Source organism: Hemitrygon akajei, chromosome 10, assembly GCF_048418815.1.
Source record: "Hemitrygon akajei chromosome 10, sHemAka1.3, whole genome shotgun sequence".
Lineage (NCBI taxonomy): Eukaryota > Metazoa > Chordata > Chondrichthyes > Myliobatiformes > Dasyatidae > Hemitrygon > Hemitrygon akajei.
The window spans coordinates 101,915,623-101,942,854 of NC_133133.1; the positions used below are offsets into that span (position 1 = coordinate 101,915,623).

General features: G+C 42.7%; 1 protein-coding gene and 1 non-coding gene across 6 annotated transcripts in view; both read right to left on the reverse strand.

The window, feature by feature from the left end:
* slc38a4 (solute carrier family 38 member 4) overlaps positions 1–27,232 on the reverse strand; it is a 162,663-nt gene that overhangs the window by 122,236 nt on the left and 13,195 nt on the right. The window lies entirely within an intron of this gene.
* Positions 15,245–15,348, reverse strand: LOC140735042 (U6 spliceosomal RNA). The gene has a single exon (XR_012100663.1). It is a non-coding gene; the product is annotated as a U6 spliceosomal RNA (small nuclear RNA).

The following is a 27,232-nucleotide window of genomic DNA, read 5'->3' on the forward strand; positions in this document are numbered from 1 at the left end:
CTCTTAGCCATGAGACACCAGAGGGGTTGTCTGCTGTTGGTGCTGCCCTCTAGTGTTCACTCAGTGGAAGACAAGGTGGATTGTGCACATTAATCCACGAACTGCTGAGGGCTTGCTCTTGTTGGCAATCATCCATGCACCATCTACCATCAGGACTTGGGCAATACATTCAGTGTGACTGGATGTTTACTGCTATCTTTGTGTTATATGTGCCTTGTGCTGCGTATTACTGTCTGCACTGTGTTTTGCATCTTGGCCCCAGAGGAATGGTTGGTTGACAATAAATTTGAACATAAACACAAGTTGTGAAACTCATTGTTTTGTGGCACCCTACAGTACAGGCACAAATACACTACAGATGTGTAAACTTGGGTTTACACGTAGGGAGTGTTGCATGAAGTTCTGGTCACTGCATTATAAGAAGGATGTAAAGACTTTGGAGAGGGTGTAGAAGTTATCTGATTAGAAACTATTAGCTACGAGGAGAGGTTAGACAAATGTGAATTGTTCTCCAGATAGAGTATTTTTTTCAGGTTAAATACCAAAAGGGTAAGAACTTAAAGGGGGGAGAGGGAAAGTTTAAAAAGAGAATTACGAGGAAAGCTCCCCCCGCCCCCAAACACACATAGAAAATGGAGGAATGTGCTGACAGGGGAGGTGGCACAAGCAGATAGGATAGCAAATGTTTAAGAGGAATTTAGACAAGAGCATGAACAGGCAGGGAATAGATGGATAGGGACCACATGCAGACAGGTGGGATTAGTTTCATTTGGCATCATTGTTGTCACAGATGTGTGGGACAAAGGGCCTTTTCTAATGCTGTACTGGTCTATTTATCATGTCATATATGTAAAGGAAAGGTGATATCACTGATGTAAAATATTGGCACGGTTTGTACTAGTGATTGTCAAGAATGTACTCTATATTTTATTCTAAACTGTATGAATAAAGGAATTTTTTTTGAAAGTAACAGTGTTAGTTAACATCCAACTGTGTTGTTTAGTGAAAGGCACAGCCCTCCTCTCAGACTGTTAGCACCAAAAGTTTTAACGTCATTCACTGATACCATCATCTCTCATTAAGGTGTGGATGGTGTTTTTAAAACCTTAGGTTAGTTGTTCCTGAATGAACCTCCTACTTTTCAAATTTAGTGGAAAATGTATTTCATAACCAGCACCACCAAGTGCTTAAATACATCATAGCCCAAGCTTATCAAGGAGCTGGGACTCTCCCAGAGATCACCATCAGTCCCACAACAAAGGGGGGGGGGGGGGAAATCAGTGTCCTGGGTATACACAAATATATTTATTTTACCTTTGTAAACATTCTAACTAAATTACCTCAATGCTAATAAAACTCCATGAATCCTTTGTAATCCTTGGGCCCTTCCCAATTCCAGGAGTCCCTAGTAGTGTGTTTTATCTTTAAATGCCATGGAGCCTCATCATTAACATGGACCCCAGGTTGGGAATCCCTGATCGATTAGGAGTGGGTTCCTTGCATCCAGGTTGGGAACCATTGACATGGGTAATTACTTGCATCAAAATTATAGACCATCACTTAACAGGAAGGATGTACAGAGAGATCTTGTTAACGAGGTGTCAGGAGAGAATGGTTCAAGCTGACAGGAAGCAAACCCCAAAACTAACTCAAATAACCACACAGTACAACAGGGATGTGCAGAAGAGCATCTTTGCATACATAATACATTGAACTTTGGAGTGGATGAGCTACAGTAGCAGAGGCCCACACATACACTCAGTGGCCCCTTTATTAGGGACAGGTGTCGTCAAAGAAAGTGGCCACTGAGCGTATATCGATAAACAATTTGTCTGGTGTGGCACATCTTTCCATAAAGTCCTATAAAACTTTCAACATGAAACCTCCCTACACCACCTTCAAACATTCTAGTGAATATGGACATTTCTTGGTACCCTCCTAATCACAGATGATCAATACCTTAAAAATGCATCATTTGAACCAAATCTCTAGAATTGTAGTGGACAATTAACAGTGTTAATGCCTATGCTGACATAGCAGAGAGGAATTTGACACAAAAGGTGTTAACCTTCTGTTTTATTTCCAAGTTCCAATCTCAAAATTTCCCACAATGAATTTAAACTCTATTAATAATCTTATTACAAGCAGAACTGCCTTTATAAGCCACACATTTGACCTAATAATACTGCGTAATAAGTCTGGAAAATGTTTTATTCCAGTAGATTGCCTAAATAAAATGGCGAATATATTTTGCTGCTTTTCATTTCTGAGGATCATATGTTTACACAATCGGAAAATTCTGCTTTTTTATAATGTTAAGCATCTCCTGAGTCAATAATAATAATAGACTGAAAGGGCCACCACTCAAAGTCAAAATAAATTATGTATATGTTGTGGCGACACACTTTCTGCGCAGGTGAACCAGCTCACAAATAGCCAGCGCGCGGGGGGAGACTATGGTAATGCACCTCTAACGTCATTTCCGGCTGGAGAGGACGGGCACTAGGGATTAAATGACAGCGTCACGAAGTCTGAATAAACTAGTCTCGAAACGACTTACCGACTGCATGTCGTCTCTAGCTCTGTATGTAGTACATTGCTACATTGGTGACCCCGACGGTCCAAATGGCATTTGGACCAAAGATGACCGACTCTTCATCTGTTCACGCAGTTTCGCTAAAACTGCCGACTTTCTGGACGCTGCGACCACGCGTGTGGTTTAGCCAAGCAGAAGCCCAGTTCCAGATTCGGCAGATATCTTCTGATTCCACGCGTTACTACCACGTGGTGAGCGCCCTTGACTGGGAGATGGCCGCCCAGGTTGAGGATTTCATACAGTCGCCCCCGGAAGAAGGCAAATATTACGCATTCAAAGCGCTGCTCTTTGGGACCTTTGGCCTCTCACGGCGTGAGCAGGGTGCCCGCCTGCTTCACCTGCATGGATTGGGAGTCAGACTGCCGTCAGCATTGATGAACAAGATGCTGGCCCTGGCTGACGGACACAAGCCCTGCCTCATGTTCCAGCAAGCATTCCTAGAGCAACTGCCCGAGGACATATATCTGCTGCTGGCCGACGCAGATTTCAGCGACCCCCGGAAGGTGGCAGCCCGGGCAGACGTGCTGTGGAAAGCCAAGAGGGAGAGCGTGGCATCCGTCGGTCAGATTACCAGGCCACACGCCCAACAGCAGACCAGACCAGGCCCGGCACACAACAGAGAGGAAGGATTGAGGAGGCCAGTGAACAGTGGTGTTTCTACCACCAACGGTGGGACACAGAAGCCCGCTGTTGTCACCTGCCCTGCAAGGGCCAGGGCCAGCTGCCGCTAATGACTATGGCGGCTGGCCGCCAGGACAGCCTCTTGTACGTCTGCGACAAACAGTCGGGACACCGCTTCTTGGTCGACACTGGAGCGGAAATCAGCGTCTTGCCCCCGATGGGGTACGACACCTGCAACAGGAAGCCAGGACCCACCCTGAAGGTCGCAAACGGCAGCACAATACAGACCCACGGCACCCGCACAGTGCAGCTGCAGTTCGGCGCCAGCCGGTTCACGTGGGACTTCACACTGGCTGCAGTGGCCCAACCATTCCTGGGGGCGGACTTCTTGCGAGCTCACAGCCTGCTGGTTGACTTGCAAGGGAAAAGACTGGTACATGCCGAGACTTTCCAGATGTTCTCCCTGGGTGAAGCCAGGTTTCCGGCCCCACACCTGGACTCCATCACGCTGTCGGACAACGAATTCACCAGAATCCTAGCAGAATTTCCATCGATTCTGGCACCGCAGTTCACGGCAGCCATGCCCAGACACGAGGTTCAGCACCACATCCCAATCCAGGGACCACCCCTCCACGCCCACGCATGAAGGCTCCCCCCGGAAAAGCTCCGCCTGATGAAGGAGGAGTTCAAGAGGATTCAGGAATTGGGGATCGTACAGAGGTCAGACAGCCCATGGGCCTCCCCCCTGCACATGGTGCCCAAAGCAGCCAGGAGTTGGAGACCATGCGGCGACTACCGTAGATTGAACGAGGCTACAACTCCAGACCGCTACCCCATGCCGCACATACAGGACTTTGCAGCAAACCTGCACGGGGCAAGAATTTTTTCCAAAGTAGACCTCGTCCGGGGATACCATCAAATCCCAGTGCACCCTGAAGACATCCCCAAAACAGCACTTATCACCCCGTTTGGCGTGTTCGAGTTCCTCCGAATGCCGTTAGGCCTGAAGAATGCCGCACAAACGTTCCAGCGGCTAATGGATGCGGTGTGACACGACCTGGACTTTGCATTCATCTATTTGGATGACATCCTCATAGCCAGCAGTACTCGCCAGGAGCATCTGTCCCACCTCCGCCAGCTCTACTCCCGCCTGAGTGATTTCGGCCTCACGATCAACCCGGCCAAATGCCAGTTTGGTCTCGATACCATCGACTTCCTGGGCCACAGGATTACCAAAGACGGGGCAACACCTCTGCCCGCCAAGTTAGACGCGATCCGCCACTTTGCCCGGCCCAACACGGTCAAAGGCCTGCAGCAGTTCGCTGGTATGGTGAACTTCTACCACCGTTACCTTCCCTCATCAGCCCGTATCATGCCCCCTTTGTATACCCTGATGTCAGATAAAGGCAAGGACATTACTTGGGATGGGGAGGCCGCGGCTGCTTTCGTTAAAACCAAGGAAGCCTTGACAGATGCCGCGATGCTGGTGCACCCCAGAACGGATGTTCCGACCGCCCTCACGGTGGACGCATCCGACACAGCAGTCGGTGGGGTGCTGGAGCAGCTCATCGAGGGGCGCTGGCAACCTCTGGCATTCTTCAGCAAGCACCTACGACCACCCGAACTCAAGTACAGTGCTTTCAACCGGGAGCTGTTGGCACTGTAGCTGGCAATCCGGCATTTCAGGTACTTCTTAGAAGGCAGGCCGTTCACCGTGTTCACGGACCACAAACCGTTGACCTTCACGTTTACGAAGGTGTCCGATCCCTGGTCGGCTCGCAAGCAGCGACATCTGTCCTACATCTCCGAGTACACGACGGACATCCAGCATGTCTCGGGAAAGGACAACATTGTGGCGGACACACTCTCCAGACTAGCTGTCCAGGCCCTGTCCCTGGGGGTGGACTATGCAGCACTGGCGGAGGCGCAGCAGGCAGACGAAGAGATGCCCAGCTACAGGACCGCAGTCTCGGGTTTGCAGCTGCAGGACTTTCTCGTAGGCCCAGGTGAGAGGACCCTCCTGTGCGATGTGGCTACCGGCCAACCTCGCCCCATCGTCCCGGCAGCCTGGAAGTGGTGAGTTTTTGACTCCATACACGATTTGGCACACCCATCTATCAGGACAACCGTCTGGCTGGTCTCCAGCAAGTTCGCGTGGCACGGACTTTGCAAGGTCAGTGAATGGGCCAGAAAGTGCGCACAGTGCCAAACAGCCAAGGTGCAGCGGCACACTAAAGCCCCGCCACAGCAGTTCGAACCCACCCACTAGAGGTTCGACCACATTCATGTGGATATCGTGGGCCCCCTACCAGTGTCCCGAGGAGTGTGGTACCTCCCAACTATGGTAGACTGGTTCACAAGGTGGTCAGAGGCGGTCCCGCTCATTGACACACCTGCTGATTCCTGCGCCCGAGCACTAATCGCAACCTGGGTAGCACGCTTCGGGTTACCGGCCCACATTACCTCCGACAGAGGCACCCAGTTCACCTCCAGCCTGTGGTCAGCTGTGGCCAGCCTATTGGGAACGCAGCTACACCACACTACTGCCTACCACCCACAGTCGAACGGACTAGTGGAACGCTTCCACCGTCACCTGAAGTCAGCTCTCATTGCTCGCCTGAGAGGACCTAACTGGGTGGACGAGCTTCCCTGGGTCTTGCTTGGAATTCGCACAGCGTCCAAAGAGGATCTGCATGCTTTGTTGGCCGAGTTGGTGTACGGCGCACCTCTGGCCGTCCCAGGAGAGTTCATACTAGCCCCAAGGGGAAAAGAGGAAGAACCCGCAGCAGTCCTGGACAGACTACGCAAAAGGCTCGGTAACCTGGCCCCCGTACCGACTTCACAGCACGGACGGACCCTGACCCATGTACCCAAAGACCTGCAGAACTGTAAGTTTGTGTTTGTATGAAGGGGTGGACACCGGGCACCGCTACAGCGGCCGTACGAGGTGATCAACAACAACGGGTCCACGTACGTTCTGGACATTGGGGGGAAAGAGAAGGTTTTCACGGTGGACCGACTCAAACCAGCCCATGTGCACTTGGCGCAGCTGGTCGAGGTTCAGGCACCGCGGCGCAGAGGCAGACCTCCCAAACAGAGGCTGATCCAGACTGTGGACATTGAGGGGTGTATCGCCGGTTCGGGGGGGGGGGGTTATGTGGCGACCCACTTTCTGCGCAGGCAAACCGGCTGACAAATAGCCAGCGCGCGGGGGGGAGACTTTGGTAATGCACCTCTGACGTCATTGCCAGCCGGAGAGGGCAGGCGCTAGGGATTAAATGCCAGCGCCGCGAAGTTTGAATAAACTAGTCTCGAAACGGCTTGTCGTCTCTGGCTCTGTATGTAGTACATCGCTACAATATCACCATATACTTCCACTCTGAATAATGGTTTATAAAAACTGGGACAGTTACCATTAATGATATAGACAGTAGAATGGTGGTTCACCCAGATAAATGCCTTCCTACTTTTGCTAAAATAAAGTGAGATACAGAAACAAGCAGTTTCTCTGATATTCATTCCACAATAAAAGATGAAGACCAAGTTAATATCAGGAAAAGTGCTGTCAAGTTAACGAGTTAAAGTTTATGACCCACAGCTACCAATGGAAGTTATTACAATGTTTAAAATACATTTGGACAGATATATATAATGTTTAAAGGGATATGGACCAAATGTAAGCAATGTAACAGGCTCTAGGAACTACCCTGGTTGGCCAGCAGACCACAGTGCCTCCAGAAGAAATCAAGACCATCAGGAGAGTCACATTCATCCTGCAGAGCGCTACTTCTTGTATTCCAATACTGACTGAGGATTTTAATAAAAGTGTCAGATTCTTCTGTCTGTTTTTAGTTTTGTTAAGCTGTTTTCTCTTTATTTAAAATTCCAATATTCAGAAAATAAGTGGTACTTCCCAAACATAATGGAAGGGGAAAGATTATTCCAGCTGCTTCCCAACAAGTTTTACTATGGATCATAACTGAAAACCAAGGATGAGTGTTAGGTTTCAACCCTTAATTGGTTAATAGCTTCTTAGGCAGTTGAAAAGCCCCGGCACTCACCTCTCTTGTGCTCAAACAGCAATTTGATCTGGTTGCTTCTTCCACCCCCACCACCAAAAGACATCAAACTAGATCACTAGCTGGGTGGCAAGAAGAAAAAAGTTAACAGAAGCAGGAAGCAGCTGAGCATAAGAGGCCTCAGTCTCATAGTAACAATAGCATCACTTATTACAGAGATCTTCAAGAGAATCTGTAAAGAATAAACGAATAACTTCAACGTGAGGAAGCAAGTCTGTTACTGATCAGACTTGTCTAACTTATTCTACAAAAGGAATGAAAGGCACACCTGTGCATCTCCCAGATCCAACCTCTCAGATTTTTTACCATTTTGTGCAACAAACATTGTAAATAAGCTTTTTCTAAGTGTTGAGGAACTCTTTCTCCCTTTAAGTGCAATCAAACCAGTACTGCTTCATTCACTCTTCTGAAGGTACTTTTGTACAGCCAGAGGAATGGCATCTGGGAAATGAGAGGGGGGGGGGGGAAAGAGAGGGGTGTTGTACATTAAACATGCAGCATCCATACCCATCCATGTTTTCTAATATAGCAATGCTAGCTCAGAGAGCAAGGTGCTCCTAAATTTGGAGTATTCAACATAAATAAGAAGGTTTCCATTTAATCCGAGATAGGAATGCTCTTGGTGACATGCCTATATTTAACAGCAGGATGAATGTGACTTTCCTGATAGTCTTGATTTCTTCTGGAGGCACTGTGGCCTGCAGGCCAACCAAGGTAGTTCCTAGAGCCTGTTACATTGCTTACATTTGGTCCATCTCCCTTTAAACATGTTCTATATATCTCTCCAAATATATCTTAAACATTGTAATAACGTCACTCTAACTTCCATTGGCAGTTCATTCCATAGGCCCACTGTGAAAACTTGCCTTTCAGGTGCTCTTTATAGCTTGCAACTTAAACCTACAGAATGCCTTCTAATTTTAGATTCCCCTATCCTGGCGGGGGGTGGGGGGGGGTGGAAATAACACGTAGTAACTGTATCCACCTCTACCACATCCAATAACAGCCTGCTACACCTACCCATCCCCCATATGAAAGAACTTGCCCCTCACATTCCCTTGAAATCTTTCCCTGTAACTTTACCTATCTCTGCTATGGAGAATAGACCATAGTTATCCACCTCATCCATGTCAATTATAATCTTTTATAAGGTCACTCTTCAGTCCCCAGTACTCCTGGGGAAACAGTGCCAGCCTATCCAGTCTTTTCTCAAAACCCAAATCCTTCCATCTTGGTAATATCAAAAGGTTGAGACAGAGAGGATGCTTCCTATAGTGGGGGGAGTCTAGCACCAGAGGGTGCAGCCTCACAATACAAAGACAACCCTTCAGAACAGAGATAAGGAAGAATTTATTTAGCTAAAGTGTAGTGAATCTGTGGAATTTTCTGCCACAGATGGCACTTAAAGTGGAGGTTGATAGATTCTTTATTGGTCAGGGTGTCAAAGGTTACAGGGAGAAGGTAAGAGAGTGGGATTGAAAGGGATAATAAAATCAGCCGTGATGGAATGGCACAGCAGACTATGAATAAAATGGCCTAATTCTGCCCCCATGTTAATGATCATGAAAATATTTCCAGCACACTGACTTAATCACATCCTTATTATAGAATAGCAATCAGAATTGCACACAATATTTAATGTACATTGCCAACATGTACACAAGACCACAAGATATAGGAGCAAAATTAGGCCATTTGGCCCATTGAGTCTCTCCACCATTTCATCATGGCTGATCCAATATTCCTTTCAGCCCCAATCTCCTGCCTTCTCCCTGTATCCCTTCTTGCCTTGGCCAATCAAGAATCTACAAATCTCTGCAGTAAATATACATAAAGAGTTGGCCACCACAGCTGCCTGTGGAAAAGAATTCCACATATTCACCACTCTGGCTAAAGAAATACCTCTATCTCCATTCTAAAAGGACATTCCTCTACTCTGAGGGCTGTGTCCTCTGGTCTTTGACTCTCCCACCATAGGAAAAATCCTCTCCACATCCACTCTAACAAGCCCTTTCACCATTTGAGAGGTTTCAATGAGATCAACCCTCATTCTTCGGAATTCCAGTGAATACAGGTCCAAAACCATCAAACATTAATTCCAGTTAATCCTGGAATTATTTTTGTGAACCTCTTTTGAAGCCTCTTCAGTTTCAGCACATCTATTCTAAGATAAAGGGGCCAAAACTGCTCACAATACTCCAAATGAGAACTCACCTCACTGTATAAATGTTTCAACATTACATACTTGCTTTTATATTCTAGTCCTCTTGAAATGAATGTAAACATTGCATTTACCTTCTTCACCAGACTCAACTTGCAAATTAACCTTTAGGGAATCTTGCACAAGAATTCTCAAGTGCTTTAGCAACTCAACTTTTTGTATTCTCTTTCCATTTAGAAAATAGTCAATCCTTATGTTTATTTTACCAAAGAGCATGACCATACATCTCCCAGCACTGTATTCCATCTGCCACCTCTTTGCCCATTTTCTTAATCTGTCTGTAGCCTCTCTACTTCCTCAAAGTGCCCTCCACCTATCTTCATACTTTACAATATAGCCATCAATTCTGTCATCCAAATCATTGACATGTAATAAGTACTGGTCCCAATACTATGACCCTTTGGAACATCATTAGTCACCAGCAGCCAGCCAGAATTTATTCCCACTCTATACCTCCTGCCAATTAGAGACTGCTTTATCCATGCTAGAAACTTTCCTGTAATACCATGGCCTCGTAGCTTGTTAAGCAGCCTCTTATGTGGCACCTTGTTAAAGACCTTCAGAAAATCCAAGTACACAACATCAACCAATTCTCCTTTGTTCTACTCTGTTTGTTATTTCTTCAAAGAATTCAACAGATTTGTCAGGCAAGATTTTCCCCTTGAGAAAACCATGCTGACTATGGCCTACTTTATCATGTGCCTCCAAGTACCCCTAAACCACATTATTAACAATCAACTCCAGCATCTTCCCAACCACTGAGGTCAGACTAGCTGGCCTATAGTTTCCTTTCTTCTGCTTCTCTCGTGATATTTGCACCTTTTCAGTCTTCCAGAACCATTCCTAAATCTAGTGATCCTTGAAAGATCATTACTAATGCCTCCACAATCTCTTCAGTCAACTCTTGCAGAACCCTGGGGTATACACCATCTGGTCCAGGTGACATATTTACTCTTAGACCTTTCACTTTCCCCAAGAAACCCCTCTAGTTGTGGTAACTTCACACACGTCATGACTCCTGACACCTGGAACTTCCACCATACTGCTAGCGTCGTCCGCAATGACTACTGATGCAAAATACTTATTCAGTTTGTCTGCCATTTTGTTGTCCCCCATTACTACCTCTCTAGCATTGTTTTTCAGCAGTTTGAGATCCACTCTCAGCTCTCTTTCACACTTTATGTATCTGAAGAAACTTTTGGTACCTTCTTTAATATTATTGGCTAGCTTACTTTCATATTCCATCTTTACCTTCTTAAAGACGTTTTATTTGTCTTCTGTTGGTTTTTTTTTAAAAAACTTCCTGAACCTCTAACTTCCCACTAGTTTTTGCTCTATTAGATGCCCTCTCTTTGGGCTTTTATTTTATCTTGTTTGCTACAGTTGTATCATCTTTTCTTTAGATACTCTTTGGGATGTACATATTCTGTACCTTCCAAATTGTTTCCAGAAATTTCAGCCATTGCTGCTCTACCATCATTCCTGCCGGTTTTCTTTTCTAATCAATTCTGACCAACTCCTCTGCCATGCCTCTGTAATTCTCTTTACTCCACTGTAATACTGATGCATCTGGCTTTAGCTTCGAATTCACCCTAAAATTTGAGAAATGGCTCATATTATGATAACTTACTCCCCAAGGGTTATCTTACCTTAAGCCCTTTTTGGCATACATTTTCTATCTCCCATTGTAATTTCTAAGCCACATCTTATTACTGTTTGGTGGTCTGTATACAACTCCTTTCAAGGTCTTTTTACCCTTCAGTTCCTTCACTCTATCCACAAGGATTCAACACCTTCCAATCCCATGTCACCTTTCTAATGACTTGATTTCATTTCTTACCAACAGAACAATGCCGCAACCCTCTGCCTTCCAACTGTCCCTTCAATACATTGGGTATCCTCGGACATTATGCTCCCGGCTATAATCTTTCAGCCATGATTCAGTGTCACCTACATCATACCTGCCTATCTCTAACTATGCTGCATCTACTCAACTTCAGCTTTTCTTTCCTTAGAGTGAAGCCCCTCTTCACAGAAGCCTCAAAGAACCACATGGTCACCACTCAGACTACGTCCACTCAGACAAAGGCTGCTGTGCTCACCTCTGCCTTCCTTTAATTTGCCCTAATTTAATTGACTTTCTTTTTTTTTGTAATTTTTTATTGAAGTTCATCAAACATTTCCACAAGATGAATTTCAGACATTATACATATCATATAATCATATATATCACAAATCTCCATAAAGTATTTATCTGAGGTATACACTTATAGAAAAGAGTGGAAAGAAAAAACAAGCAAAAGAAAAGAACTATGTACAAGTAGGGAGTGATCTTTTTTTTAAAAAAACAACAGATTCATTGATTTGTGAGAATAAAATCAGGCCTATGAGGCATTATATAGTTAAACCATTTTTCCTAGTATGAATCAAATTGTTCCAGCTTATGATTAACACATGCTGTTATCTTCTCCATTTTGTAAATGTCCATTGTAATTTCCATCCATGCATTTAAAGTTAGGCTCTCCTGTGATAACCGTTTCCTAGTAAGAGTCTTTTTACCAGCCACCAACAGTATATTCATTAAATATTTATCTCTTTTCAACCATTCTTGAGGTACATATCCAAAATATATGGTCTTACTCTCTAAGGGTATTTCACATTTAAAAATGTCTTGTAGGGCATTGTGTATTCCCCTCCAATAGTTTTTGATAACAGGGGAGTCCCAAAATATATGATAATGATTTGCATTTTGATTTCCACAATTTCTCCAGTAAACAGGGAGGTTACTATCATAATGAGATTTCTGAGAGGGTGTAATAAAATATCTTATCAAGTTTTTCCCATCCAAACTCCCTCCATTTCTATGAACTGGTACACTTCCATTGATATCTCTATATTGTTGTCCATTCTTCCTCAGATATAATTATCCCTCCTTCCTTCTCCCATTTTGTTTTAATGTATGAAGTCGAATGTGTTTTAAGATTTGACAACCCCTTATACATGCTTGAAATGATTCTACTACCATTTTCTGAATTATATACTCTTCTAAAGAGCTCTATCAAGCCTATATTTGCCTTGGTTACATTTTTAAACATCTTATTAATATATTGTTGCATCTGTAAATACTGAAAAAATCTTTCTTTTCTAATAAGTGTTTCTCTTTAAGTATTTCAAAACTGAACAGTGTTCCTTCTTTCATTATATTGCAAAGAACAGTTATTCCTTTAGCTGTCTAGTCCTTAAATCTAGCATCCAATTTATTTGGTGTAGAATCCGAGTCATATGCACACCATTTAAGAATTGCAATATCTCCTTCTAGATTATATTCTTTTATAATAGTTTTCCATATTTGAAGAGTCAATTTCACCCATGGGTTATCAATAGTATTTATGTACCTTTGCAGGTTGTTATCAGCCAAAATTGCTTGTATGGGGATGGGAAGTACCCGCTCCTCAATGTTTTTCCATTGAGCGTCATATGATGGGTTACACCAACATATCACAGCTCTCAACTGTGCTGCAAAATAATAATCTCTAAGAGAAAGTTGCCCTAGATAGATCAAAATGTCATTCGCATAACAAGCCAACTTATGCTCTGTCCCTTTAATAGTAATTCCCCTGATATCTTCATTTTGTCTGATGTATTGAGCTAATAGTTCCAGATATAACGCGAAGAGTAGTGGTGGCCATGCACAACCCTGTCTCGTGCCCTTTTCTAGGGTAGGACTATTTGATAAATATCCATTGATTTTAATCCTAGCAGTAGGATTGTCATATAGTGTCTGTATAGTTTTAATAATTGTGTCTTGGAAACCAAATCTATGCAAAACTCTGTAAAGAAAATTCCAATTAACCAAATCAAATGCTTTTTCAGCGTCCATGCTTATCACTATTGCTTCGATTTTATTTTTTCGTATATGATCCATAATGTGAAGTGTCCTTCGTATATTGTTTTGAGTCTGGCGTTGTCTTATAAAACCTGTCTGATCATTACATATCAGTATGGGTAGAAACTCCTCTAATCATTTGGCCATGATGGGGGTAAATAACCTATAATCTACATTAAGAACGGATATTGGTCTAAATGACCCGCATTCCATTTTATCCTTGCCTTCTTTCGGTATAGCTGAGATTATCACTTCCTTCCAACTGGGTGGCATTTGTGCCTTTTTTTAAGAGCCCAGTTCAGTGTGGGGAGTAAAACAGGAATTAACTCATTTTTAAATTCTGTTTCAGAAACATTAAATTTTTCCCTGATTTCTTGCGTAGCCAAATTATTTATTTCATTCCTAATTCTTTTAATTTCCCCTAATGTATCCTGTACCAAATTCAATTTGTGTTTTTTCTCTAGTTCTTTCAGCCTATTTTGTAATTCCTCTAATGTTTTATTCCTTTTTTTTCTTATATGAAGATATCGCTATAATTTTCCCTCTTAAGACCGCCTTCAGAGTATCCCACAAAATGGGAGGTGAAACCTCCCCATTATCATTAAATTCTAAGTAGAGACCAATTTCTTTTTTAATTTGTTCCTTAAAGTATGGATCATTGAGTAGACTTGAATTTAGTTTCCAAATAGTATTCTTTGGTTGTAGGTCAAAGTCAACAGATAAATATATAGGTGCATGGTCACTTACGTCTATTGTCCCAGTTCCACAGGTGTTTATTTTGTCTTTGTCTTTTCCAAATGTTATGAAATAGTCTATTCTTGTATATACAGAATGGGGAGCAGAATAATGAGTGTAATCCCTTCTGTCAGGGAAAGGTCCCTCCATATATCAATCAAAAAGTGTATTAACTTTCTTATGTAAAGATTTTGTTTCATAGGTTTTTCTATTGGAAAAGTCTAAGTTTGGTTGTAATTGTAAATTTAAGTCACCCCCACATATCAGAAAACCTTCTGTTTTTGTTACCATAATATCAGTAATTTTCTGAAAGAAACCAACATCACTTCCCGGGGATGCGTATATATTCAATAGAGTAACTGAATTGCCGTCTATATTCCCCCTTACCAGAATATATCTGACCTCTTTATCTCCCATTTCAAATACTTTTTCAAAATTTAGCCTATTTAAGATAAGAATAGCAACTCCTCTCCTATGTCCTGATTTATATGAGGAGAAAAATAGATTAGTGAAGCCCATTCTCTTTAGTTTTTTTATGCTCATTATCACTTAAATGAGTTTCCTGTAAATATACTACATGGGCTTGTTCTGTTTTCATTTTGGATAAAATTCTCTTACGTTTGATTGGATTTAATAGCCCATTGACATTAAAAGAAATGAATTTTACCTTGTCCTTACCCATCTGTATTTATCATTGAAATTAGAACAAAACTTAGTCGATCTGCTCCCTGAACAAATAAGAACCAAGAAATGCAAATAACAAAAATGGCAACAAACATGTGATTCCAAGGCTGAGGTCTCCAGTAGATGACCCTGTGTTGAGCTAGAGAAAATGTCTAGCTGTGGGGGATAACCCCTCCTACTTGTGTGTTGAGGGCCCCCATTGCAGTATTCATAAAAGTCAGTGAACAAATCCATTACACAGAAAAGATTTCCCTGTGTACTATTATTATATAGATACATACATATACACACACACACACACATATATTCTCATTTTGGTGGGGAAAAAAGGAGTAAGTGAGCGAATAAAGAATAACAACTAAGTAATATAAAATCCACATTATAATAAGTATTTCTCGAGATAAGTATATCACCGTGTACTTTTGCTTCTGTTTAGCTTCTCAACATTTGCGTGTCATCCTTGCGCAGGGGCCATGCTAATCTTCTCTGTATCGTTCCAATTTTAGTATGTGCTGCCGAAGCGAGCACAGCTTCTCAACATTTAAGTTAGCCAAACCTTATGGCTCTTCTGAAGGGGGTGAGGACTGTCTTTGGGAAACTCCCGGTCTCTTCCTGATATATTTCTCTCAGCCTCCTCCCGTCTCCTGCCTTCTCGATTCTCGCACTATTTCCCAAGCAGAGCGGGATAATTCCTCAGTCAGGCTTTCCTTCGTTTTGGTCACGCTGATGGGCAACCCTCTGGCCTTCATGTCTGTAGTCGCCTCTTCCACCATCTGATACAACCGCGTCCCGTTGTCATAAAACACTCGAAGTTTAGCAGGGTACGGAGTTTGAAATCTAATCTTATTTTGCTTTAGTACTCGCTTTACTTCGGAGTATTCTTTGCGTTTCTGGAGAACCACGGGGGGAGGGGTAATCTTGGTCAAAATATATTAATTTATCCTCTAGAAACACTCTCTTCTTACCCCAGGCTCTTCGTAGAATCTCTGCCTTGGTGCTGTACCAAAGGAATTTTATTATTATTGAGCGTGGCTTTCTGTCCTGGGTAGGTTTTGGGACTAACGCGTGGTGGGCTCTTTCGATTTCCAGCTTCATAGCCGGAGGAAGATCCAACGCGTCCAGCAGTAACTTTCCAACAAACTCTGTCATAGACGAGCCCTCCGCTCCTTCGGGAACGTTGTAGATTCTGATTATTTTTCACCGTGACCTTCCCTCCATGTCAAGCAGTTTACCTTCTTGTTGATGTATTATTTTTATTGTCTTGCTCAGTATCCATTCCACGTTTTGAACGTGATCTTCCACCTTCTCGATTCGAGACTCTGCCACCGCTATTTTTTGATTAACGCTGGCAAGCTCTGCCTTAATATCACAGAGCTGCTGCTTTATATCTTTCTGGACCTCCATTATTTCTTTCAGGATTTCGAAGACATTCACCGCTTCGACTGAATGAGGCCCAGCAGCCGCCTCGCTAGCACGCGGTCAGGTCGGAGCGTCGCTCGTTGCACTCCTCTCAGACACAGACTCTGCAGTGTCGCTTTTTTTAATTTCCATTTCTTTTCCCCATTCTTGCCCCTTTTTTCAGTTCAAATATTTTTTGAAAAATATTATATTTGATGGGTTATTACGCATTTTTCCGGAGGAGCTAGTGACTTAAGCTGCCATTCTCGACAATGACGTCACCGGAAACAGACTTTATTTCTTATATCCTTCATATATGCGAAGAGTAAAAATCTTTACCTTACGTCTGTGCAAGTTTTTGTATTTTTATTATAGTATGTACAGTAAAATATACAACAGAACAGTCAACATAGCTTAGAAATACAATTGCGCCAGTGTGAATTAATCAGTCTGATGGCCTGGTGGAAGCTGTCCTGGAGCCTGTTGGTCCTGGCTTCAATGCTGCGGTACCATTTCCCGGATGGTAACAGCTGGAACAGTTTGTGCCTGGGGTGACTTTGATCCCCAATTAATCCTTCAGGCCCTTTTTACACACCTGTTACTGTAAATGTCCTGAATAGTGGGAAGTTCACATCTACAGATGCACTGGGCTGTCTGCACCACTCTCTGCAGAGCCCTGTGATTGAGGGAAGTACAGTTCCCATACCAGGCAGTGATACAACCAGTCAGGATGCTCTCAATTGTGCCCCTGTAGAAAGTCCTTAGGATTTGGGGTCTCATGCCAAACTTCTTCCAATGTCTGAGGCGAAAGAGGTGCTATTGTGCTTTTTTTCCCTCCACACAGCCGGTATGTACAGACCAAGTGAGATCCTTGGTGATGTGTATGCCGAGGAACTTCAAGCTGTTCACCCTCTCAACCCCAGGTCCATTGATGTCAATAGGGGTTGGCCTGTCTCCGTTCCTCCCGTAATCCACAACCAGCTCCCTTGTTTGTGACAATGAGGGAAAAGCTTTATTTTTCACACCACTGTGTCAGTGTGATGGCTTCTTTTTTGTAGGCGGCCTCGCCCTGGCCTAATTTGAGATTAGGCCAACCAATGTAATATCATCAGCAAATTTAATTAGCAGATTGGAGCTGTAGGTGGCGACACAGTCATGGATATACAGAGAGTAAAGGGGGGAGCTTAGGACACAGCCCTGGGGGTCCCTGTGTTGAGGGTCCCAAACATCAAATTATTGCTGGTCAAAGCTCTTTTTCTCTGAAGCGACCCGCTGCTGTCTTTTATCCTTGGGCAGTGGGCCTGACTGAGGATGTGACACATTCCAATTCAGTGCCTATCCCATGAAGCAAGCATTCCATACGTTTTCACCATCCTGACTAGCTATACAGAGAACTATGTACTGGTACTCATCGGCCTCCATGTTCTGCAACTCTCCCCACAGCTTTGTCATGGACTGTGTACACCCTGTTCTGCTTTAATTTCCCAAAAGGCATCACTTCCTGGTATTGAATTCCATCCACTATTCCTTTGCCCACTTTCCAAGATGATCTGTGTCTTGGCCTTTTTCACCACCTCCCACACCAATGATTTTAGCATCATCTGCAAACATATTAATCATGTAACCTACATTCTCACCAAATTGTTAACAAAAACTTGTCCAACTCCAATCCCTGTAGCATATCATTAGTCATAAGCCGACACAAAGTTGAGAAAGCCAAGTCCCAAAACAATCACAGGGCATCAGAAACAAAATAGTAGGTATCCCTAATAACATTGTAAAACAGAGGCAAGAGCTTCAATTAAAATCGTATTCTCCACATCTGGGGACAGGAAGATGTAATAAAGGACCCCAGAGATATCACAACTCTGATCATCTTCTAGGAAGGAGAGAAATCTGACTCTGGAAATGTTTAAAGAGGTTCCAGTCACAGCAAAAGCCATTGTCAGGATTTCTCCACACTCTGCTCCGCATGGCCAAAGAGTGATATTCTCTGAATCAGAGGTGTGCATTGTGTTAATCTAGAGCTATTGTGGCATGATCTTCATTGAACAGCAACACCAAAAAAAAACTAAGGGCATAGTAAACACTCTAGATGGGCTGGCATTAGAGGACACCCTCCTTATATTAATCTCCATGTAATGTTTACTCCATACTAAAATGCAAACCATGATACTATCCAATGAGTCTGTAATAAAGCACATCTCCATAGTTTAAACAAAGCTATGGCATTGCCCTGAAGACAAGAGATTGGGCAGATGCTGGAAGTGCAATACACAGACACACCTAGGGAGCTCAGCAGGGAAATAAACAGTTGAAACTTTGGGCCAAAATCTTTCAACAACACACAAAATGCTGGTGGAACTCAGCAGATCAAACAGTATCTATGGAGAGGAATAAATAGTCAGCAGTTCAGGCAAAGTGCTTACTCCCCTCTGTAAATGTTGCTTAACCTGCCGAGTTCATCCCGCATTTTGTGGGGATCATTATCCCAACTTTTTTTTCCTCACTTGTTGGAGTGAAGTTATACTGGTAAACTGTTCAACTCAGTGACTTCACTCTGGAACCAAGGCCTCACAACCTCATTACGTTGTCGATGAAGTTTGTAGTTTGTGCATGTTTGGAGTCTGAGCTCCAAGATACTGTCAACTCATTCACTGAAGGACAAGAGCATATCTTAGGATGAGTGTGATAGATCTTTTTTCACTGGAGCAAAGGAGGATGAGAGGTGACTTCACAGAGGTGTACAAGATAAGCGGTATAGATAAAGTGCATAGAATGGAAATGGCTGGGAGGGGTTTTACCTTAAGGCGATTGGAGGAAAATATGGTAGAGTTAGATACAATTGGGGCATTTAAGAAACTAATGGATGATAGAAAAATGGAGGTAATGTAGGAGCAAAGGATTAGACAGATTTTAGAGTAGGTTATCACGACATTGCTGGTTGAAAGACCTGTACTGTAGTACAATCAAGGTTCATGCTGCAACCTTGCAAAATATGAGCTACTTCCCAAATATATATCACCAAAAGCAGGCATTATATAAAAACAAAACACTCGACATATTGAATGTTGTTATTAGCAGACAAGAAACAGCCTGCCCTGATGTCTTTCAAATCATTGGTGGGGAATTCAATCAGGCTTTTTTGAAAATAGCCTCTGCTCAATCATCATCAATTCACCACCTGCTGCACACTCGACTACTGTTACACTATGGCTAGAAAGTCCTAGAGGTGTGTTCTGACTCTTCCCTAACAAGAAACCTTGGATGAACCATGACATTCACAATCTGCTATGGGCCTAATCAGGTCTGTCAACCAAATAAGATACAAGGGGTCCAGGTACAATCTCCAGAAAGCTATCTCAATGTGATGTGGCAATTCCAGACCAAACATGAATCTCTGAAGGATGCTTAACAGCTGTGGCAGGGCTTGAATGCTATCTCTTCCCACAAAGTGAAACCAAGTTACATAGGTGTCAGAAACGTCCTGCCCCCGAATAATGGCCAAGGACAAATTCAAGGAAACAAAGTTTATTAGAACAGGTCTGCAGAGCTGGGTGCCTTAAAAAAAGGAACCCCGAGCCTTACACAGTTCAGATTTTTATATGTCTCTCTTAACTCCTCCCCTCCCGGCTCAGAAGAGCTAGGAGGTACACAATTTTGAGCTCAGTACTTTTCCATTCCATACTTAGGGTTGTCTTTTGTTAGGACCCACGATCAACCGTTACATCCTCTATTTTATTATCAGTAACTTACTTCACCATCTTTGCGGTTACATGTCTGGAATTCAGCATTTTGGCTACAAGCAGTTAGTCACATACGTATTAACAGTTTAGCAAAAGCTTAAAATTTTAACTACTTCGTGTTAATGCACATCTTAACAAGTAATTACCTCTCACAATAGGTGACAATAACTCTTCACTTCCAGTTGAACTCAATGTCTTCTGTGCTCACTTTGACTATCAAAACACGGAGGCACCTTCACAAACTCCCACAGCACCCGATAACCTTGTGATTTCAGTCTTTGAGGCCGACGTGAGAGCATCCTTCAGGAGGGCGAATGCATGGAAAGCATCTGGCCAAACAGGATACTTGGCCAAGTACTAAAGGTCTGTGCTGATCAACTGGAGACTTCACCAATATCTTAACCTCTCACTTTGGCAGTCTGAGGTACCCACCTGCTTCAAGGAAGTATCAATTATACTGTTGCACCAGAAGAACATGGTAATCTGCTACTGTGATGAAGTCCTTTGAGAGGTTGGTGATGAAACAGCAACTCCTGCCTGATCTACATAGTGCACTATTGCAGGAAAACAGCATTCATCAAGACCCTCCACCACCCAGGCCATGCTCTCTTCTCACTGCTACCATCAGGAAGGAATGCAGGAGCCTCAGGTCCCTCACAACTAGATTCACAAACTGTTATTATCCCTCAACCGTCATGTCTTAAACCAGAGGGGATAACTTCATTCAGCTTCACTTACCACAACACCAAACTGTGGAATCACTTTCAAGTTTCTCAATACTTAATGCTTATTTATTATTAGGGTTTCCTTTTTCATCTGTTTCTTTTTGATTTGCACAGTTTGGTGCTTTGTGCACTGTTGACTGTCCTGTTGGGTACATTCTTTCATTGAGACTATTATATTTCTTGTATTTATTGTGATTGACCACAACAAAATAAATTGCAGTACATATATGCACTTTGATAATAAAATTTACTTTTAAGATGTTAATTAAACAGTCAAGTACCTATGAAGAATTCAGTATCTGACTGAGCAGTCAGATAGGAGGAACACAGATTCCACATAGGCAACACTAAAGTTTCTAGATGTCAGTCTCTTCTACCACATAATATCAACCAAACAATCTGAGCAGTATGTCAGCTGCAGAATTTCAAAGATTTTTGGCCTTCTTCAGAATGTGTACAATCAACCAGGTAGGCAGCACAGTGGAACAGAGACACTATCAGCAAGTAATTCAGATGTTAGTGGTGACTAATACACTGCTTGGAGAGAAAGCAGAGAGAAGAAATGTGTAGGTCCGTCAGAGAATAACAGCATAGAAACCAGCTCTCTGGCCCATCATGTCCATGCTGCACTGTTACACAAATCACTTATTATCAGCCCTCCTCAGATCATGAACACTCCACTTATGCACAGTCCATACCAGTGACTAGTGGTGTTCCACAGCAGACTGTTGGGACTGATACTTGATACGCTATATAAATCAATGATCTGGATATTGGAATTGAAAGCTTTGTTGCAAAGTTTGCAGGCAATGATGATAGGTGGGGAGGCAGGTAGTTTTGAGGAAGCAGATAGGCTACAGAAAGACTTGGATTTTGAAAGACTACGGGCAAAGAAATGGCAGATGGAATTCAGCACCAATAAGTGTATGGTCATGCATTTTGGTAGAAGAAATGAAAGATTATTACTTTCAAAATGGAGAGAAAATACAAACAAACTGAGGTCCAAAGGGACTTGGAAGTCCTTATGCAGGATTCCCTAAAGGTTAATTTGCAGATTGAGTCAGTGGGGAGGAAGGCAAATGCAATGTTAGTTTCATTTCAAGCGGACTAGAATATAAAAGCAAGGATATAATGCTGAGACTTTATAAAGCGCTGGTGAGGCCTCACTTGGAGTATTGTGAGCAGTTTGGAGCACCTCATCTCAGAAAGGATGCACTGAAACTGGAGAGGGTTCAAAGGAGGTTCACAAAAATGATTCCAGGATTGGACAGCTTGTCATATGAAGAAAATTTGATGGTTCAGGGCCTGTATTCACTAGTATTCAGAAAAATGAGGGGTGACCTCATTGAAGCCTATCAAATGTTGGCAGACCTTGATAGACTGGATGTGAAGAGGATGTTTCCTATGGTGAGAGACCAGAGGACACAGCCTCAGAATAGAGGGCTATCCTTTTAGAATGAAGATGAGGAGAAATTTCTTTAGCCAGATAGTGATGAATCTGTGAAATTCTTTGCCACAGGCAGCTGTGGAGGTCAAGTCTATGTACCGTAGATTCCGGACTACAGAGCGCACCTGATTAAAAGCCGCAGGCTCTAATTTTAGAAATAAAATCAATTTTTTAAATTGTAAAGGCCGCACCGGATTTTAGGCCGCACCGCTACTTTTAAATATACATACGTATCGGTAACACAAATTACGTTGCATATACTTTTTTACTGAACAGCACGAACAACATTCCAATATCTCCTAGCGACTGGTAAAAATATATATACTGCAGCCTACCAGGAAAAGTTATTGATCGACTTTAACTTAAAAGCAGCGTTTTCGCTCGGGTCTAATCGGGTCTGACGCACTTGCGCAATGCGATCGGGTCTAATGCGCTTGCGCAACGCGATCGGGTCTAATCGGGTCTGACGCGCTTGCGCAACGCGATCGGGTCTAATGCGCTTGCGCATTGCGATCGGGTCTAATCGGGTCTGACGCGCTTGCGCAATGCGATCGGGTCTGACGCGCTTGCGCAATGCGATCGGGTCTAATCGGGTCTGACGCGCTTGCGCAATGCGATCGGGTCTAATCGGGTCTGACGCGCTTGCGCAATGCGATCGGGTCTAATGCGCTTGCGCAATGCGATCGGGTCTAATCGGGTCTGACGTGCTCGGGTCTTGCTTTTCTTCGAGTATTTTCCATGTTGATGAGGGTGAGTACAAATGACTGATTTACAATAATTTAATTGTGAAAGTGCGCTTGATTTATCGTACAATTTCATTGGACCTCTGTGAACTACTCATCAATTTTATTGGTCTACTGTTACGAGGCAAAATGTTTACGAGGCGGCATGAAAAAAAACCATGTATTAGCCGCTCTGGATTATAGGCCGCAGAGTTCAAAGCTGTTCAAAATGTGGGAAAAAAGTAGCGGCTTATAATCCGGAATCTACGGTATATTTAAGGCAGAAGTTGATAGATTCTTGACTGGTCAGGACATGAAGGGATACATGGAGAAAGCAGCAGATTAGGGCTGAGAGGAAAATTGGATCAGCCATAAAGAAATGGCGAAGCAGACTATGGGCTGAATGGTCTAATTCTGCTCCTGTACCTTATGGTCTTATGAACAAGTATTTATGAGACTGGTAGAATGGATTTTCTGGCTCCTATTGGGTCTGCTGGCTCAGAACCACATTTCTAATTTCCAAACTGTTTGGATTATGACTAGTTCACAGAAACTTGCCACTACCTGGAGACTAGCCATATTAAAAAAAAAATCAGTCTGTTTCCGGTGACGTCATCATCGAGAATGGCAGCTTAAGTCACTAGATCCTCCGGAAAAACACGCATTAAGCCCCGTTATTCCATCAAGCATAATATTTTTCGAAGAATATTTGAACTGAAAAGAGGGGCAAGTATGGGGAAAAAGAATGGGAATAAAAAAAGCAACACTGCAGAGCCTGCATCTAAGAGGAGTGCAGCAAGCGGCTCTCCGACCCGACCGCGTGCAAGCAAGGCGGTTACTGGGCCTCATTCAGGCGAAGCGGTGAATATTTTCAAAATCCTGAAAGAAATAATGGAGGTCCAGAAAGAAATAAAGCAGCAGCTCCGGGATATTAAGGCAGAGCTCGCCAGCGTTAATCCAAAAATAGCGGTGGCAGAGACTCGAATCGAGAAGATAGAAGATCACGTTCAAAACGTGGAACGAATACTGAGTAAGACAATAAAAATATTACATCACCAAGAAGGTAAACTGCTTGACCTGGAGGGAAGATCACAGCGGAAAAATATCAGAATCTACAACGTTCCCGAAGGAGTGGAAGGCTCGTCTATGACGGAGTTTGTCAAAAAGCTACTGTGGGACGCGTTGGATCTTCCCTCAGTTATGGAGCTGGAAATCGAGAGGACGCACCGCACGCTGGTTCCGAAACCTACCCAGGACAGAAAGCCAAGCTGTATAATAATTAAATTCCTTCGGTAAAGCACCAAGACACAGATTCTACAAAGGGCCTGGGGTAAGAAGAGAGTGGTTTTTTGACGATAAATTAATATATTTCGACCAAGATTACACCACCACCCCCCCCCCCCCCCCCCCCCCCCCGGCGGTCCTGCAGAAACGCAAAGAATACTCTGAAGTAAAGCGAGTACTAAAGCAAAATAAGATTAGATTTCAAACTCCATACCCTGCTAAACTTCGAGTGTTTTATGACAATGGGATGCGGTTGTACCAGACGGTGGAAGAGGCGACTACAGACATGAAGGCCAGAGGTTTGCCCGTCAGTGTCACCAAAATGAGGGAAAGCCTGACTGAGGAACTGTCCCACTCCACTTGGGAAATAATGCGAGAATCGAGAAGGCAGGAGACGGGAGGAGGCCAAGAGAAATATATCAGGAAGAGACAGGGAGTTTCCCCAAAGACAGTCCTCACCCCCTTCAGAAGGGCTATAAGGTTTAGCTAACTTTAAAAATGTTGAGAAGCTAAATGAAACATGGTGATATACCTATCTCAAGAAATACTTATTATAATGTGGATTTTATATTACTTAGTTGTTATTCTTTATTCGCTCACTTACTCCTTTTTCCCCACCAAAATGAGAATACGTATATATACACATACATTATATAAATGTATATGTATACAGGGAAATCTTTTCTGTGTAATGGATTTGTTCACTGACTTTTATGAATACTGCAATGGGGGCCCTCAACTCACAAGTAGGAGGGGTTATCCCCCACAGCTAGACATTTCCTCTAGCTCAACACAGGGTCATCTACTAGAGACCTCAGCCTTGGAATCACACGTTCGTTGCCATTTTTGTTATTATCTGCGTTTCTTGGTTCGTATTTGTTCAGGGAGTAGATCGATTAAGTTTTATTCTAATTTCAATGGTACATTGACAGATAAATACAGATGGCTAAGGACAAGGTAAAATTCATTTCTTTTCATGTCAATGGGCTATTAAATCCAATCAAACATAAGAGAATTTTATCAAATTTGGAACAATTTGATTCATACTGGGAAAATTGGTTTAACTACATAATGCCTCATAGGCCTGACTTTATTCTCACAAATCAATGAATATGTTGTAAAAACAAAAGATCACTCCCTACTTGTACATAGTTCCTCCCTTTTGCTTGTTTTTTTTCTCTCCACTCTTTTCTATAAAGGTGTATCTCAGATAAATACTTTGTGGAGATTTGTGATATATATGATATATAGGTACAATGTCTGAAACACCTTATGGAAATGTTTGTTTGATGATGAACTTCAATAAAAAAAATAAATTACAAAAAAAACATTAGTCAGTAGAATGGCACCAAGGGAGGGTGTTACCAGTAGAACACGAGCTTATGATACTGATACCGTTCGGCATTTTTCCACGTCCTTCATCATTGCATGTTGTGCTCTTGGTGTGATCTTTATAGGATGCCCACTCCTAGGGTACAAGTTTCCTCCATTTATAGTCAATTTACCTTACTGTGGACTGATGAATACTTGGGTCTTTAAAAATGCTTTTGTAGCCTTTCCAGCTTCATGAATCACAACAATTCTTTTTCTAAGGTCCTCTGAAAATTGTTTTGATTGAGGCATGGTGCACATAAAAAGATCTTTCTTGTGAAGAACAGGCTCGGTCAGCAGCCTGATTTTGTGTGTCTTTTTTAAAAAAAATAGGGCAGGGCACATCTACAACCCACACCTCCAATCTCATCTCATTCATTGGCACACCTGACTCCAAATAGATGTTGTATAAGGTATTATCCCAAAGGTTCACATACTTTTTTTTCTAACAAATAGATGTAATATTGGACCAATTTCTCAATAAATAAACAAAAAAGTGCATTATTTGTATAATTTGGTGTTATTTGTTTTTTTCTCTAATTTTGGGACTTGCGTGAAGATCTGATCACATTTTAAGTCATATTTATGAAGAAAGATAAAATTCTACAGGGTTCACAAACTTTCTCACACCACTGTATAGAAAGGAACAAAACAGTCTACTATGTTCTCCAGCATTTAATGTTGCTCTGGATTTCCAGCAACTACAGAATCTTGTGTTTAATAGTTAACCCAATCAGTAAGCTGTCATCTATTCCTGACTGTATTCCCTGATCTTCATCCATTTCATGGTTCCCTTATACTCGCACCTCCTTTCTACACCAGTGTTTGTATAACTCAGGTACGTATATTTTCTACTTGGTGCATCTCTTCAGTTGATATTACTGTTATTACTACTCATTCATTATTTACTTACAAAAGCTTCCATAATTTCTCTAGACGGTATTCTGGCAATTAAAAATGCTGCAGTCACCTTTAAACTCAATTGCAATTTATCGATGAATTTGATTTAGATTTTTGATACAGGCTAGCCACTACTTCAAACAGATTATTTATTATTTACTTGAACAGATAGTTATGGAAACAAACCATCAGCCAACTCTGTGTTCAAATTCCATCTCCTCCTGCTTGTAAAACCTTCATTTTACAAGTAGGTCACAAATTCCATGCATTCTAATCACCTTTTCAGTTTCCAAACATTTTGCCAGTGAAAAAAAGAATTTATGCAGGAAGTAACATTTCATCCTCTTAATTATTCTGTTCAATTTTACATTGCGTCAGCTACTCCAGGGGGCTGATTCTACCATCATAAATGTCATTGTAGTGTTCAGCTTCAGCTTGAAACCACACTCACCAGTGGCATTCTATGGCTGTAGAAAGAACCATCTGTGTTACCATAAGATATAGGAGCAGAAGTAGGACATTGAGTGTGCACTACCATTCAATCATGGGCTGATTCAATTCTTCCAGTCATCCCCACTCCCCTGCCTTCTTCCCATACCCTTTACTGCCCTGGCTAGAAACATAGAAATCCTACAGCACAATACAGGCTTTTCAGCTCACAAAGTTGTGCTGAACAGGTCCCTACCTTAGAAATTACTAGGGTTACACATAGCCCTCTATTTTTCTAAGCTCCATGCACCTATCCAAAAATCTGTTGAAAGACCCTACGGTATCCACCTCCACCGCTGTCACCGGCAGCCCATTCCATGCACTCACC